Source organism: Agelaius phoeniceus, chromosome 11 (genome assembly GCF_051311805.1).
Source record: "Agelaius phoeniceus isolate bAgePho1 chromosome 11, bAgePho1.hap1, whole genome shotgun sequence".
Lineage (NCBI taxonomy): Eukaryota > Metazoa > Chordata > Aves > Passeriformes > Icteridae > Agelaius > Agelaius phoeniceus.
Window position 1 is genome coordinate 2,727,881 of NC_135275.1, and position 14,617 is coordinate 2,742,497.

The following is a 14,617-nucleotide window of genomic DNA, read 5'->3' on the forward strand; positions in this document are numbered from 1 at the left end:
AGGATCAGATAATCTGAATTTCATGTAATTATCAGATACTTTACTTCCAGCTTGCTCCCTTGGTGTTTTACACTCAGGGGTGGTTTTTGTTCCTGCCTCTCTGCACACATGGCTGAGTCAAGCTTGCAGAGCTTGCAAAAGGGCTCTCAACAGGACTGAGAAGTGAAAACTCCATCCTTGAATCTGAAAGTGTTCCATATTCATGGGAGCATGGCCATTGAGCAGATACCTTGATTCTGCAGCAGTGTGACTATTGATCAGTGATAATGAGGTTCATGGTATTGACTGTGGCTTCACCATCATTCCCTGCAGTGTTTTGGGACTGTCAGGACATTGCATCTTAAGGCACCGTGTTTATTTATTGTAAAACCCCAAAGCCAAGGCAGGACCTTCCCTTGCAGAATTAAAATCCAGTTCTTACCCACAGGTGTGCAGACCATCCCCAAGAACAGATGAGCTGCAGAACAGTCAGAAGTCTGTAGGAAAGGATTAAAGATCCTCTGAGGTGCTTTTGGCTTCAGCAGAGTTCAGGATCAGTGTGGTGTGGCCTGAGCTGGAGGCTGTGCAGGGTGAGGTGGGAATCTGTCCAGTGCACAGCAACTGAGCTGGATCTGATCCCCAGGCTGCAGGGAGATGCCTGTGGGCATCACTGCATTCTCTCCTTGGGGTTTTAGCTCCCAGCAGAGCTGCCATGAGCTGGCAGGTGTGGAAGGACTAGTGCTGGTCAGCTGCTGCAAACTGAAGCAAAGCCCCTGGCATGAGGATTTCCAGCAGTGTGGATGTGTTTCAGCCTCAGTGATCAGTCCTGTGTGTCCCTGAGCCTCCTGTGGGATTTGGCTGCTCCAAGGATGTGTGTGTGGAGCTCCTCTCTTGCAGAGTGTGTCTGGGGGGTTCAGGCAGTGCCCAGGCACAGCTGAAAGCCTCTGCCTTCAGCTCTGCTTTGGTGCTGCCTGAAACCCCAAGTCCAGCCCTGGCTCCTGCCAGGCACTGTCCTGCACTGGGTGCTCCATCAGGGTGGCTGCACTGACAGGGCACTGCTGGAAGGGTTTGCCAGGGCCTTTCCCACCTGGGAGGAAGGGTCTGCCCAGGCCTGTGCCCTTCTGGGACCTGGCAGTGCCCCGTGGCTGGGCTGTGCTGGTGGGAACTGTTGGGGGAAAGCCTTATCAATATGATTGTCTGGCAAAAGATTTTCAGAATATAGAAACTGTAAGCGAGATTGAAATGAAAACAAGCTTTGAGATCCCCCAGTTACTGAACAACTGGAAAACAATGGTGTGGCCAGCTGAAGGTGATCCCCTTTTGATGGAACAACACCCTCTGCTTGCAGACAAGCCCAAGGGGCAGAGCAGACCCTGTCAGCTTGGCAGAAGGGGCCCAAAGAGGAGTTTTTAGGGTTTAAAATGTAACACAGGATGGCAATGTAATGATTCTTGTAGGCTGTATGGAAATGCTATAGGATTTGTATCTTGTACTGGATTGGTTAAGTGAGAATGAGAATATTCAACACAGAAGAAGATTTATTGTATTGGAACAGGAACCTTGCTCTCTTATACTTTTGCTCTCTTGCTCTTTTACTCTCTCACCCTCTCATCCTCTCTCCCCCTCTCTTCTCTCAGTCCTGCTCTGAGCTGTGCCTGGCAGCTCCCAGCAGGGCCCTGCCCCCAGGCCCTTTGCAATAAACCCCAAGTTCCTGACCTGGCAGCAGAGATCTCTGCTCTCCATCCATCCCCACTGTCCTGCCCCCAATGCTCTGACAGGGACCCAGCAACCTGTGCCCCACAGAGCCCTGGGGCAGCCAGGCTGGGCCCTGGGGTGCTGCTCCCACCTTGCTTTGAGGCTGTTCAGGGAATTAATCCTGTTACTCACCGCAAGCTTGAGCTGCTCCAAGACAGCTCCAGCCTTCTCTGGCAGCCTGATTTTAACCAGACTGATGCAGTAGCAGGCAATCAGTGTAAATTCTCTATCTTCCCTCTTAAACTGCATTTTCTCTGATGTGAAATGTCACTGAGGCTGTGCTTTTGTGTTTCTGCCTGCACAACATCCTGGTCAGCTGTGGTCTTGTCTTGGGCAAAAGCTCCCTAGGCTCTGTTGATGTTTGGGCAGCATCTTTATGTTGTGGTTAATTTGCTTCCTACTGTTTTCCTTTCTTTCTGGCAAATGAAGATGAAATGTAATTATCTCAAATGAAATGATCAGTCAGGGGAATAGTGCTCAATCTCTGAAGAGATCTTTGTTCCTGCTCACAGAGGGATCAGCAAAATAGCAGCCAATCCAAATGCTGGCCAGCCAAGTGGTTCCATGGAATCAAGGGGTGCAAGGAGCCACGAGCAGATGGAAGGCAGGCATGGAATGTCCTGTCCCAGTGTTGACTGCACAGACAGAGGGAAGTCAGAAGGGCTCCTGTTTGTGGGCAGTAAATGAAAGTATTGGTTAGGATTGGTTGAGATTCAGCCAATGACACTGAAGATATGAAAGGATCACTCCAAATAACCTGAGATGCAGCCAGAGGTGTTGGTCTCTCCCAGCTGGGTGAGTGCAGTCAGGCTCCTGGCCCAGAGATTGGTCTGGAATAGCTGGAGTTTGTCATGCTGGAATGGAATATCCAATACAATTCCTGGAATTTTACACTATTGCTCAGTTGCAAAGGATATTGCCCTGGTGGATTTGTTTTCAGTAGCTTTATAGCTGCTTGTAACGAGGAAATTGCATCCACAAGATGTTTTATAGTGCTGTGAAATGCAGAAAACACAGAATCTGTGCACAGACAAGGCTGACACAGCAAAGCAATATGATTCCAAATAATACATTAAAACAACCAAAAATAGCCTTGACTTTATTTGTTTCATTTGGCTTTCTCATTGTGACAAAAAAATCATGAATTTTCCTGTTGTGCAAGCCCTTAAAATTCTTTCTGCTTATAATACAGTTGTGCTGGAATAAACTCACGTTGCTTTCCCTTTGGGGAGTGCCAGGCTGAGGTATTTGTTAAATCTGTGAAAATGAGGAGATGGCTTTGAACACTTTGCATTCTGAGGTGCAATGCACACACACAATGTGGAGCTGTCAGTGTGAGGAGCTGCTTTAATTAGCTTTGTTCACATGTTTCCAGGAGAAAATGCAATTTGTTTTACAAGGCATTTTGATATTTAGTGGTGTGAAGTGACAGCCACAATGGAGATGTCTGTGCAGTATATCCTGTCAAAGTTTGCAAGGATTGTCTCAAGGTTTAGCAGCAGATGTTCCTTTTCCCTCTGCACGGGCCTTGTGTGTTTAAAAATCACCAGAGTGGAGGATTTGAGCAGAGTGAGGAGCAGAGGGTTTCAGGGAGCAGCTGTGATGAGCAAACCCTCTGAAACCTGCCCAGAAACAACACCTTTAGGGGTTTTGTTTCTTTCCAGTTGCTCCTTCCTAGTTGTGTGCTTTCAAAGGAGAAACAAGGCACAAAATTAAGGAAGATGTAACAGAACTGCATAAAAGGAGAGGCTTTCATGGTTCCTGAGCTGGGAGGTGCCAAGGCTGTTGCCAGAAAGTTGTGGTGTCCTTGGAGGAGCTATGAAATAGGCCCAGGAAGAGTGAAAAGGCTGAAGGCTCATTTAAAAATAAGAAGAAAGAAAAAAGGGCAGCTGAAGTACTAATTATGGGGAAAACATCAGCTGAGTTATTTAGCTGAACTAAAAGAAAACAGTGATTTTTTTTTTTTCCCCAGTCTGTAATAAATGGGGGAAATGTGTGGAGTTGTGTCTGTTGAGGATCACACAGAAAGGCTGATTCCTTGTAAAGGTGCACATCAGATGAGACGGAACAGTAATTGTCTAATTTACTTTAGAGCAGGAGAGAATTGTGGAGGATCAGCCTCATTCTGTGCTGGGTGGAGGGGGAGGATTGGTGTGAAACAGACCCTGACCAACTGCAGGAGGCAGCAGCACAGAAAGTCCAGCAGGAAGCAAAGTTTTAGGAACTCTTTGTTTTGTTTTACTCCGGGAAAATCTGCTTGAACTGTGTGACTCAGCCTCCTCCCTGAGAACCTGCAAAGTACAATTAAACACAGAGGGACTTGTAAAGCTAATTTTCAAGTTGGAATGTATTGCTGTGCCTTCTAAATGACTCAGTGTCTATATGTAAAAATGGCCTTTTCTGGCTGGTTTGAATCATTCTGTAATGACTCTGCTACACTTTTATCACCAGTCCTTAAAATGTGCAAAATCATCACTTGTTAGTAATTTTAAAACCTCCCAAATTTTCTTACAATAGATTTTTTACATAAATGTCAGGCTGACCCTCTCCAGTGGAATGGAATCTGATGAGTCTCCTGATGTTAGTTTAAATTAGTTTTATTGCTGTTAACAGAAATAAAACATACGGAAACAGCTTCTGGTAGTTGAGATGGCTGTGGAGCTTCCAGTGGCTTTCAAATTAAGATTTAATCTGAACTTCAGAATGAAAGGACAGTGATGCATTCATCAAATTGTCAGAACTGCTTCTATGACATCTTTAACAGTGATGATACATTTGTCATGTTAAAAAACTCCTTTTATCTCCCCCCAAAACTGTATGAAACATAGAGCCAACCAGATTTCTTTAGTTCAGTCCCAGTGTCTTGCCTGTGGAGCTTAAGCTGCACATGCTGGTGAGCAGGGGGGATGTGTTTGTGGTTTGATGGTGTTCAAAAGGTGCCCATAATTCTGTGCTTCACATGGATTTTTACTTTTCTGGATTTCTTACTGAGAAATTTCTTACTGTAACCATCTTCAGGCCCTTCATGATGTTTCATCACTTTGCCTTTGGGTGATGCAAATGATTCTGTCACAGCCACAACACCACCAGTGTTTTATACAAAAATGTCCTGTATTAACTCAATCTGTTTTCCCCCCATCTTGGTTTGAACAGACAGATGTCTGCTAAGGGAAGCAGGAGCTTCCCCTGAAATGGAAAATGTTGACCCCTCCCTTTGAATTATTGTAATTTTGAAATTAAAAGGCTTTCAGGCAAAGATATGGGAATAGGAATAACAGTTCTTTACCAGGAAAATTAAAATGAAATGCAGTGATACAAACCAGCAGTGCCAGAGTGAGAGCAGGCCCTGTCCCCTGTGTGTCAGGGGGTGGCACAGCCCCATCCCATGGGGGCTCAGCCCTCCTGCAGTGCCAGCTGTGGCTCTGCTGGAGCAGGGATCCTGCACAAGGGGGGAGTTTTCCTCTGCAGCTCCAGGGCTGCTGCAGATGGGCCTGGGCTCCCTCTGGCCATGCAGGGCAGCAGAAGCTGCTCCTCTGGCAATGCACTGGGCAAAGGCTGCTGGGCTGTCCCAAACCTCAGATTGGATCCAGGTAGGAATGCTTGGCTCCTCCCCTGGGCGGAGCTTCTCCCCATGGGATGATGGGATTGGATCAGCCATGCAGGGACACTCAGTGGCCATGAACAGAAAATATCTCCTGGAAGAGATAAAGAAAACTGCCCAATGAAGAGAAGATACCTGCCCCACCTCTGACCCATGGTGACTGAATTCACACCCAGCTCAACCTGACACCCCTTAATACCAATCCCTTTGACTCGATCCTCGAGGAAGTCCAAGAGAATTGTGAATGGGGGAATTAGAGGAGAAAAGGATGTTGTGGTTTTTTGGCAGGAGTTGTGTAAACACAGGTAGGTGTCTGTGTGCAAGCAGATGAAGTTTTTGCATCAGGCCATACATTTTATTAATAGTTTGACTTCTGAATTGCTGCAATTCTGCTTTTTGTACTGAAAAGTAGAATCAAGTCTGGCTGAACGTTGGATTCCACCCAGGTGGGTAAAGCAGCACATGCAAGCGTTTTGCCCAGTTATTTCCCCTGGAAACAGACAGCTGTAATTTATGGATCCAGTGCTGATTGTGCTCCACAGAGCTCCCAACGGGCCAGTGGTTGTTGAATTTGCAATCTCAGAAGGACAAAGCTTTGTGAGTGGTTTCACATTAATTGAGTGCAGCTCATTTCTATCCCCAGCTCTTGGAGGGGCTGCTCTGGTTATCTGTGAGATAAGGCTGTTTAATGAGCAACATGTGTGCACAGCTCAATTCAGGGAGCCCAGGGCTTGCAGTGCCACAGGATTGCTCTTTGGAATTTATTAAGCAGTTTGAGTTTCCTTCATTATTTTGCCATTTTCTTTGGGCTGCTTTTGTTCTTTTCTATTAGAATTCACAGGAAAAGCTGGGTGAATCTTGGGGTTGGAATGGGAGTATAAAGAAAGGGGAAATGTGGGGTGTTTTGTACTTTCTGTGTGCTCTGTAATGTTGTTGGAGGGTTTTCCCCTGGTCTGTGCTGTGGGTAGGAGAAATGTGCATTTCTCCCTTCCTTCAGCCACCTGCAGCTGCCTGAGGGGTCTCAGTCCTGCAAAACAGAACTGGGACACAGCAAATCCAACAGAACCACTTGGGATCACAGAATATCCTGAGTTGGAAGGGACCCCCAAGGATCTCAAAGTCCAACTCCATCCCCACTGGAGCAGAGTTCCAGAGGGGCACGGGGTATGGTCTGAAGCTCTCTTATGGGTTTAAAGTAGTTTTTCTATTTATGTATTTATTTGTAATGGAGATGTAGTGTTATTCACAGAGCCCTGAGAGGACAGGAATAAAACCTGACTTCAGGAACAGAATTAATTTTCTCTGCAGAACACTGAAAATAGTCTGCACCAGCTCTTGGAAATCCATGTGCAAACTGCTGGGATCATGAGCAGGAGAGAGGCACTTCTGCTGAGGACCTGCCCCTATGCCCTGGTGGAAAAAAAGTCTCTGCTTCCTGCACATAATTTGTTTCTTTGAAAAGAATTCATGTATGAGACGTTTCTAGATAGGACTTGAAGCTAAAGCAATTTTCCTGTAGTGCTCTGCACACCAACAATTTAAACAAAAGGCAGAACTTGCCCAGTTTTTCTTCCTGCTCTCATTGCTTCATGTAGGTGGTCATGATTAGATTAATTCCATCCAACAGGAAAATATGCAGCAAAAAAATAGATCTGTGAAAATAGTCTGATAACTTTCAAGGCCCTTGTTTATTTTTTGCTTTCCTAATCTGTATCTTGGGTAGTTTTATGCCTCCATGTAGCTCAAGCATGGTCCTTGGATTAGGAATTAACCACGATTCAGGTATCTAGTTCCTTGTCTGAGCTGTTTTAATGATGCTTTTGGAAGTATTCCAGTAAGTGCAATTGTCAATAAGTGGAAGATGAAGTGAGCAAACTGTGTGTTGGGGAAGCTGAGAACAGTCACTAAAAACATAAAGACAAAAAGAAAATTTCAGGTTTCCACAAAATGCATTATAAATTCTTGGAGTCAAGGCTAAAGTTTCATTTGCATTTGTGACTGTAGCAGCCAAATATTGTATTGATTTCAAATTATGCTGATGTTGTTGTAGCTGGGTTTGTAAGTGGAGCTGTAGATTTTGTCCCTTCTCAAAGATGAAGAAAAGGCAGTAAAAGAGAGGCTTTGCTGGAGGTTCCTGGTTATTAAAGCTCAGTGAAGGCTGTAAGCTGGGAGTTCTTTGGTAAAACCCCCAGAGTGGGAGCTGGAACCTTTAGTGCCTCCCTGCTTTGCCCCATCCTGAGCTGTTTTCTCTGGAGGGGAGGAGCAGAAAGTGAAGCCTTTCCCTTGGCTCCATAGTGGATGCTCTCACTGCTCAAATCCCATATTGATCCTGCAGTCTCAGGAGCTGAACAGATCTTTAAATCCCTGTCAGCTTAGTCTTGCCTAACTTCTGCATCAATTTGGCCTCATTAACTTTTCGTTGATTAAATCAAACACATTACTTGGGATACCCCTGTAATTTATTTATAATAATTAACTGTACCAGGGGAATAAGATTTCTTCCTCTGAATTTTAATTCAAGAAGCAGTATCTGAACAGAAAAATAGAGATTGGAGCTAAAATTAATAGAGCTGCATGAAATACTGTACATTTATGTACATTTACCAAACAACAAGTGTGTAGAAGATAAGCAGGAACTGACTTGCTCCTGGTCAAATTTTCTTTGCCCTGCCCTGTGTATGGTGCTCTCTGATGAATCCCATACTCAAGAGCCATGTTTGGAAGTGTTCCAGGAGCACAGTTAGCAAATGTTCTCTGGGTATCCTCAGGCTTTCTGTTTCTTCAGTTATTTTTGTTTATTATACAAAGGAAATTTGATGTTTAAGAGTTTAGAAGTGGTAAAGATTGGAGTGTATTGCTGGTTAAAATGAACCTTGAACTCCAGTCCATCACATCCTTCCTTTCTTGATCCTGCAAACCCATCACGTGCATGAATTAGGATGACTTACCATTATTCTGTTTTGGGTAAAAACCATCCCTTTGTGCTCAAGCAAATATCAGAAATCCAGCAAGAATTCATTTCAGCTGCTAGCCCTCTCATAACCCTTCTGCTTTGATGCATAAATTGAGGGAAGTTTCCACTCTGCAATGAAGATGAGCATTGCAGCTCACCCATTGTCATTTATTATGTGCTCAGAGTGTACTGAGATAAGCCAGGCTTGCCTGGGCTGTTACAGCTCTTGATTTTGTGTCATTATCTATTTCTGCTGCTGTTGGCTTTGAAAGGAGCTGCTGGTAAATCACCTCCTGCCCCACGTGTGCCCCTGCCAGGGGACAGCAGCCTTGAGGCACAGCCACCGAGGAGTGAGGAGCAGCCAGGCCATGACAGGAGCCTTGCTTTGGTTGTGCACTTCATCTGCTCTAAATAATCCTTGGTCCTTCAAGAGCTGGGGCTGTGCACTGCAAGGGAATTGGTAATCCCATGGCTCTAAAATGGGCTGCACTTCCGCAAATAATTTAATTGTGAGTTAGTTGGCACTGCTGGATTTAGGCACCAGAACCATTTCAGTGCCTGGCTGACAGACCTTGGAGAAGCACAGAAGAGTGTCAGGGAAAAGGTGTCATCACTGAGGGGGAGGGAAATTCACTGTGGAGTGCTTTGGGGTGCTGAGGAGGAGCCAGGCAAAGAGCACTTCAATCTGATAACACAAACAGAGCTCCCTTCACAGCCTAAACCAATCTCTTCTGAAGATTCACCTTCATTTGAAAGTCAAAGAAGTCACTCTTCCAAAGCCAGATTCATAAGAAATAGTTGGCTTAAGTCCTAGTGAGAAGCAGTCCTGGTTTATGTCAGTGTTAAATACAGGTAATGACTTAAGTATTTGAAGAATTTTTTGAGAATTCTTAAGGCATTTAAATACATATTACTCCATGTATCTTAATCTTAAAAAGAATATTCGTAGAATTTCCTGTCTCAGCTCCACAGCAGATGCAGACATATGTATGTGTTTGTTAGAGGAACTGTGGAGGCCAAAAGAGTAGAAGCTTTGATATATTTTTCTTTCCTTTTATTTGAATTCATTTTGTAGAAGCGGTGTCAACATGTGCTGAGCAAGGCTGGAGGAAAAGCCCAAGGGTTACTCTTCACCTCACTGTGTCTATATTTTGGAGAGGCTGTTGACAGACAGACTTACAGACCTGATGCAGGAGGAGCAGGATTGTCCTTCTCACCTTCAGCCTCCTGCATTGCAGAGTGTGAGGGCAGAGATTTCCCAGATGTGTTTCAGTTTTAGTGCTGCTGAGTCCTGAACACTTCTCAGACTCAGTGAGTCCTCCTTTACCTTGTGCCCTCCTAGAGTGACCCCAGTTCTAATTTACACCAAACCATTAGAGCTACAGCCTGAAATAACCCCCCAAACCCCCAGCCCATCCTGTAGGGTTGGTGGGATCAGCTTCCTCGTGTACACAATCAAACAGGGCAGTGCTGCCACACAAACTCCAGGGGCTGTTGGGGCTCTGAGTCCTCCCCAGCACTGCCCTCCCTCACCTCAGCCTCTCCCAGGCTCAGGCTTTTATGGAGGTCTTTAATGAAGTTCAGTAATGAGCTTTTTAATTATCACTTGGAGGCCAAACATCCTGGTGCTGTTTCTCAGCCAGAACAGGTCAATCCTAAAGGTGTAGGATTAGATGGGAATCATAAAAGCTGATTATTTCTTAATTTTATTTTTTTTTCACTTAGCTGGTGGCAAAATTGATACCTACTCCTTGAAAGGATGTAGGAGGCTATTAGGCAGTGGATAATTAACAATAGGAAGAGGGTGGAAAGGTACAATAGGACTGTAAATTAATTACTGGTTCTTTATTCAGAAAGGACAACGTGATTCTGGAAACTTGTCTGTTCTCAGTGCCAGCTACAAGTGGGCAATATTAGGGAATAAAATTATGCAAGTAGAAAATAAGTGCCCTTAACCAGGCCTGCAAAAGAGGAGTTTTCATTTCTGGTTCCTGCCATATAAACCCTGAGCTCTTGCTTTGTCCTCCTTTCTCCTAACAGTAGTGCAGAGTGTGATGGGCAGGAAATTTCCTCTGCAATGGAAGAACTAAGCAGTGGACAGTCAGCACTGACCCCCATGGGCTATTTCCCATTAAACTCATCCTTCCTTCCATAAATTCCCCCAGTGCTGTGGGATCTCTGGCTGGAGCATCTTTGTTCTCCTGTAGCATTAGAAAAGCAAATGAACTCCTGCCTGTCTGATGAAGGTCAAACATCTGTCCAAGCCACATGGACCCCGTGCAGCTGTAAATAATTCTCATTAGGAAACAGAAGCTTGTTGTTTGTGCTCGTTTTTGGGGAGGTACAAGTTTTAAAAATGGAGTTGTAGAGCTCTTACCCTTCAGTTGCTGTGCACACACAGCACCTTTCACATTAAAACTTCATGTGCACTTAAGTGATGCTCAGATGAACTGCTGGTAAAAATCTAGACCAAAATAGGGGTGTTGAGAGATGGTGTGAGGTGGATTTGCTTTTTGGAACACCAGGAAATGAAAGCAGAAGAGTTTGAATGGTGGAGCCTTTTTAGAGCAGAGAGATATTTTTAGGTTTCCAGATTTAGAATATTTCCTTGAAGTCTTGTTGTACCACCTTACTCAGTAATTTCTATTGAAAACAGAATGGTTTTTCTGTTGGGCTTTGTTCATTTTGTCTTGCATGCAAGCACTTGCAAATGTGAGCAGCACTGGCAGGAACCATGAGCCAAACACAGAAATTCTCTGTTCAAGAGAACCACCTCACAGATGGTGAGCTCAACACTCAATTTTAACAGCTGTTCTCCTTGAGAGAAAGTATTGATTCTAAAAGTTGTAGAAATGGAAAGAGAGGGGAAAAAAAACAGCCCAAGAAATTGGTTTTCTGTGTCTTTAATACTGTGATAAGCTTAAGGAAGAGCTTGGGGTGCCAGTAATGGAGTTGGAATCACCTGCTTGGGGTTGTGGGGTGATTCATGAGGATGGGTCTGGATTAAAAATGGCTTGTACCACCTTGAAGGGCAGAAAAGCAGCACTGTTCACCCAGGGAGTCCATAACAGCTGGAAATACCAGTTATTTGGGTTTTTGTTCCTGCAGCTCCCTGGAGGTGGGAGCACAGTGTCAGGGGAAGATTCTCCTGGAGAACTGTTAGGATAGACTTGTGTTTCTTGTGTCTGGGTTCATTTGTGGTTGGCTTCTGTTTTTTTGGGGTTTTTTTTTTGTTTGTTTGTTTTTTTATTTTATTTTTTAATTAATTAATTAATTTTAAATTAAAAATTAATTTTTATTTTTTTAAATTAGGAAAAAAGCTGTAGCACCATAGTTGGGATAGTCTCTTGCCATCAGAACCAAAGTATCTTGAAGCTCCTTATTGCTTTGGGCATTGGGATGAGCTGGCTGTGAGAGGAGAGTGGGGCTGATTTTTAGGACACTGATTTTAAAGCAGGTGTTTGTAGCCCTTCCTCTCTCCTCTTCCCAAGTGTAATTGCTTCAAAGCCAGAGAGTTGCCAGGAATCTCAAAACATTTTTCCTTCTCCTCTGGGCATTGGTAGGTTAGGGAGGGTGAGGTTCCAAACTGGGGACACAAAGGAGGTGGCAGGGCAGTGTGAAGGGCACACAGGGATGAGCTGTTCCACAGCTCCACCAGAGCAGCAACGGGGCAAGAATTCCAATATTCTTTCCAATTTATTTTTTCTCTGTCCCTGAACTCACAGCTGAATCCAAAAAGCTATTAAGGAATCACTTGAAGATTTACTCTGCCCTGGAGGGCTGGGAATAGCCTGTTGGAGGGTCCTGTGCTGTAAAATATCTGTGATTCAGCTGATTGATCAATAATTTAACCAAGTGATTAAACTGAGGCTGTAGTAAGCAGATTGGACAAAACAGAAAATACTTTAAATTAGGAAGAAAAGGTGAACACTGATTTTGTGTGTGTGTGTGTGTGCACATTAAATGAATAGGATTTTTAAACTCTGTTTCCAGAAGAGGCATTTTACTGGGCCAGTATTTGGGAAGAAGATAGCACAGAATATCAGCATTCTATTACCTCAGTATCTATGATAATGAAAGATGCCTGCACTTACAGGGACAAGTGGAGCATGAAATAGTGCAGGGTGTCCATGGTGGGAAGATGGAAAAATGTTCAGGAAAAAGCAAATTGACAGGAAATTATAAACTTGGCATTGGTGGTCATTGATAACCTGATGACCTCAGGTAACTTCCACAGACCTCAGGTAACTCAGCTCAGCCCCACTGAGCACCACAGAATATGGTGAGGACAAGGGGGATGGATTTAAGCTGAAAGAGGAGAGGCTTAAATGGGACATTGGGAAGAAATTCCTCCCTGTGAGGGTGGGCAGGCCCTGGCACAGGTGCCCAGAGCAGCTGGGGCTGCCCCTGCATCCCTGGCAGTGCCCAAGGGTTGGACACTGGGGCTGGGAGCAGCCTGGGACAGTGGGAGTTGTCCCTGCCCATGGAACAAAATGAGCTTTAAGGTCCCTCCTAACTCAAAGCACTCTGTGATTCAAAGTTTTGGTGAGCTGGTTTTTACTAAGCTTGCCTGATGTTAAGTAGGGATTTTGTCCTGGGATTCCTGAGCAGCACTGGGGGCTGTGACCCAGCCCAGGGCTCTGCTCAGGGTGTGGAGGTAACCAAGCACAAGGGAGGGCATGGGGAAGGTGGGATTTCACCTGCCACTTGTTGGGGTGAGACCTGTGCCCTCTCAGAGCCCTGGTTCAGCCACAGTCCCTTGGAGTGTCTCCCCTAGGAGCCCATTAACTGTAAACTGTAATTAAAAAGAAGTGACTGTGACTTCAAACAGCCTCCTAAGTGCCATTTTCTGTACAAAACAATGACAAATACCTCGAGATAAGAGAAGGCTTTGTGCATTTTAATATCTTTATGATGAATAAATCATCTCCTTTGTAAGGTTAATGAAAGCAGATGGATGTGAGTGCTGGAATGCAGTTGCTCATTAGGAATTCCCTTCCAAAGTGTGTCCCTGGACAGTCCTGACCAAACAGTCCCTGAGGAGCTGTGGTGTGAAGTGATGATGCTGAATGCGTGAGGAGCAGCAGCCTTTGCCAAATATTTACTGAACTGCACTTAAATCCCATTCACATCTCACCTTTCTTCTCATTGCAGGAAGGAAGGGCTGCAGTGCCACAAATACTCAAAAAGGGCACACAGTTAAGAGGGTTTGCTGTTAGTGAGACTTGCCATTGAAATAAGGGCAAGTATTCCTAGCACAGAGCAGAATTCTGCTTTTGTGGACACTTTTGTCTGTTATTCTGATCCTAAGTGGGTATTTTGATATGTCAAATGATAAGATAAACACAGCAGAGTTTGCTATTGCTGCTTTTTATAGTTTCATAATGGATGTTCCTCACTCTTAAAAAGGCACTGTGCAGCAAAAATTCATTCACTACCACTTTGTGTGCTTTAAGCTGGCTTAGAAACAACTTCAGAAACTGATTAAAAAACCAAGGCAGAATGTATTTCTTTGAAGTGTCTTATTCTTTCTCCCTATTTCTCATTAGATGCTAATATTCAGTAAAAATTTAGCATCTTCCAAGTGACTCTGGAGGCTCAGATGGCCCCTTGCAAGCAGCTCTGGGTATCTGCAGCCAAGACACCAGCCTAAAAATGAAGGGATTTGTAAGTGCCTAAGAAAATCTCTTCAAAAACAAATCCCTGGGATCATCATATGAATACCTAGGAGTGTACAGCTTGAGCTGGGTTAGATATGCTTAACATAGATATGTAAGATATGTTCTATATGTTATTAGGTAATAAAACAATGTCTGTTTATTGCTGAATTAATAGCATTTCATTAAAATGCCTCTTCCCCCTTGCTGTACCTTGGCTGGAAGCTCCTTGTCCCTTTTCAGTCCCTGTTCCTGTGATTAGTTATGAGGGATCAGCTGGATGTGCAGGCTGAAAACCTGCCCTGACTGCTCCTCCCTGTGTTTGAAATGGTCTCTGATTTATCTGATGGTTTGTTTTTAGAAATACCCAGCAGCTGAGCTAGGGCAGGAGCCCATCTTGTTCTTGTTAATCAGGTTTTGTCACATGTGCCTTGTAGGACTCCTGTGCTAAAAGCTCCTGGCTGCTCACTGGGAGCTCCCCTTGGGGGCTCTGGGTGGCTTTGGGGAAGCAGGGCTGCTCTGGAGGTGCAGCAGAATGATTTCTGGAGGTGCAGCAGAATGATTTCTGGAGGTGCAGCAGAATGATTTCTCAGGTGCTTTGGAGGTGCAGCAGAATGATTTCTCACCAATATTGTGCTGGGCTTTCTGCTTGTTTTGGGAAATGAGCTGGTG

General features: G+C 44.6%; 1 protein-coding gene across 10 annotated transcripts in view; it reads left to right on the plus strand.

Moving 5' to 3' along the window:
• The window catches only part of LOC129124858 (IQ motif and SEC7 domain-containing protein 3-like), a 157,283-nt gene that overhangs the window by 59,244 nt on the left and 83,422 nt on the right, over nucleotides 1–14,617 (plus strand). The window lies entirely within an intron of this gene.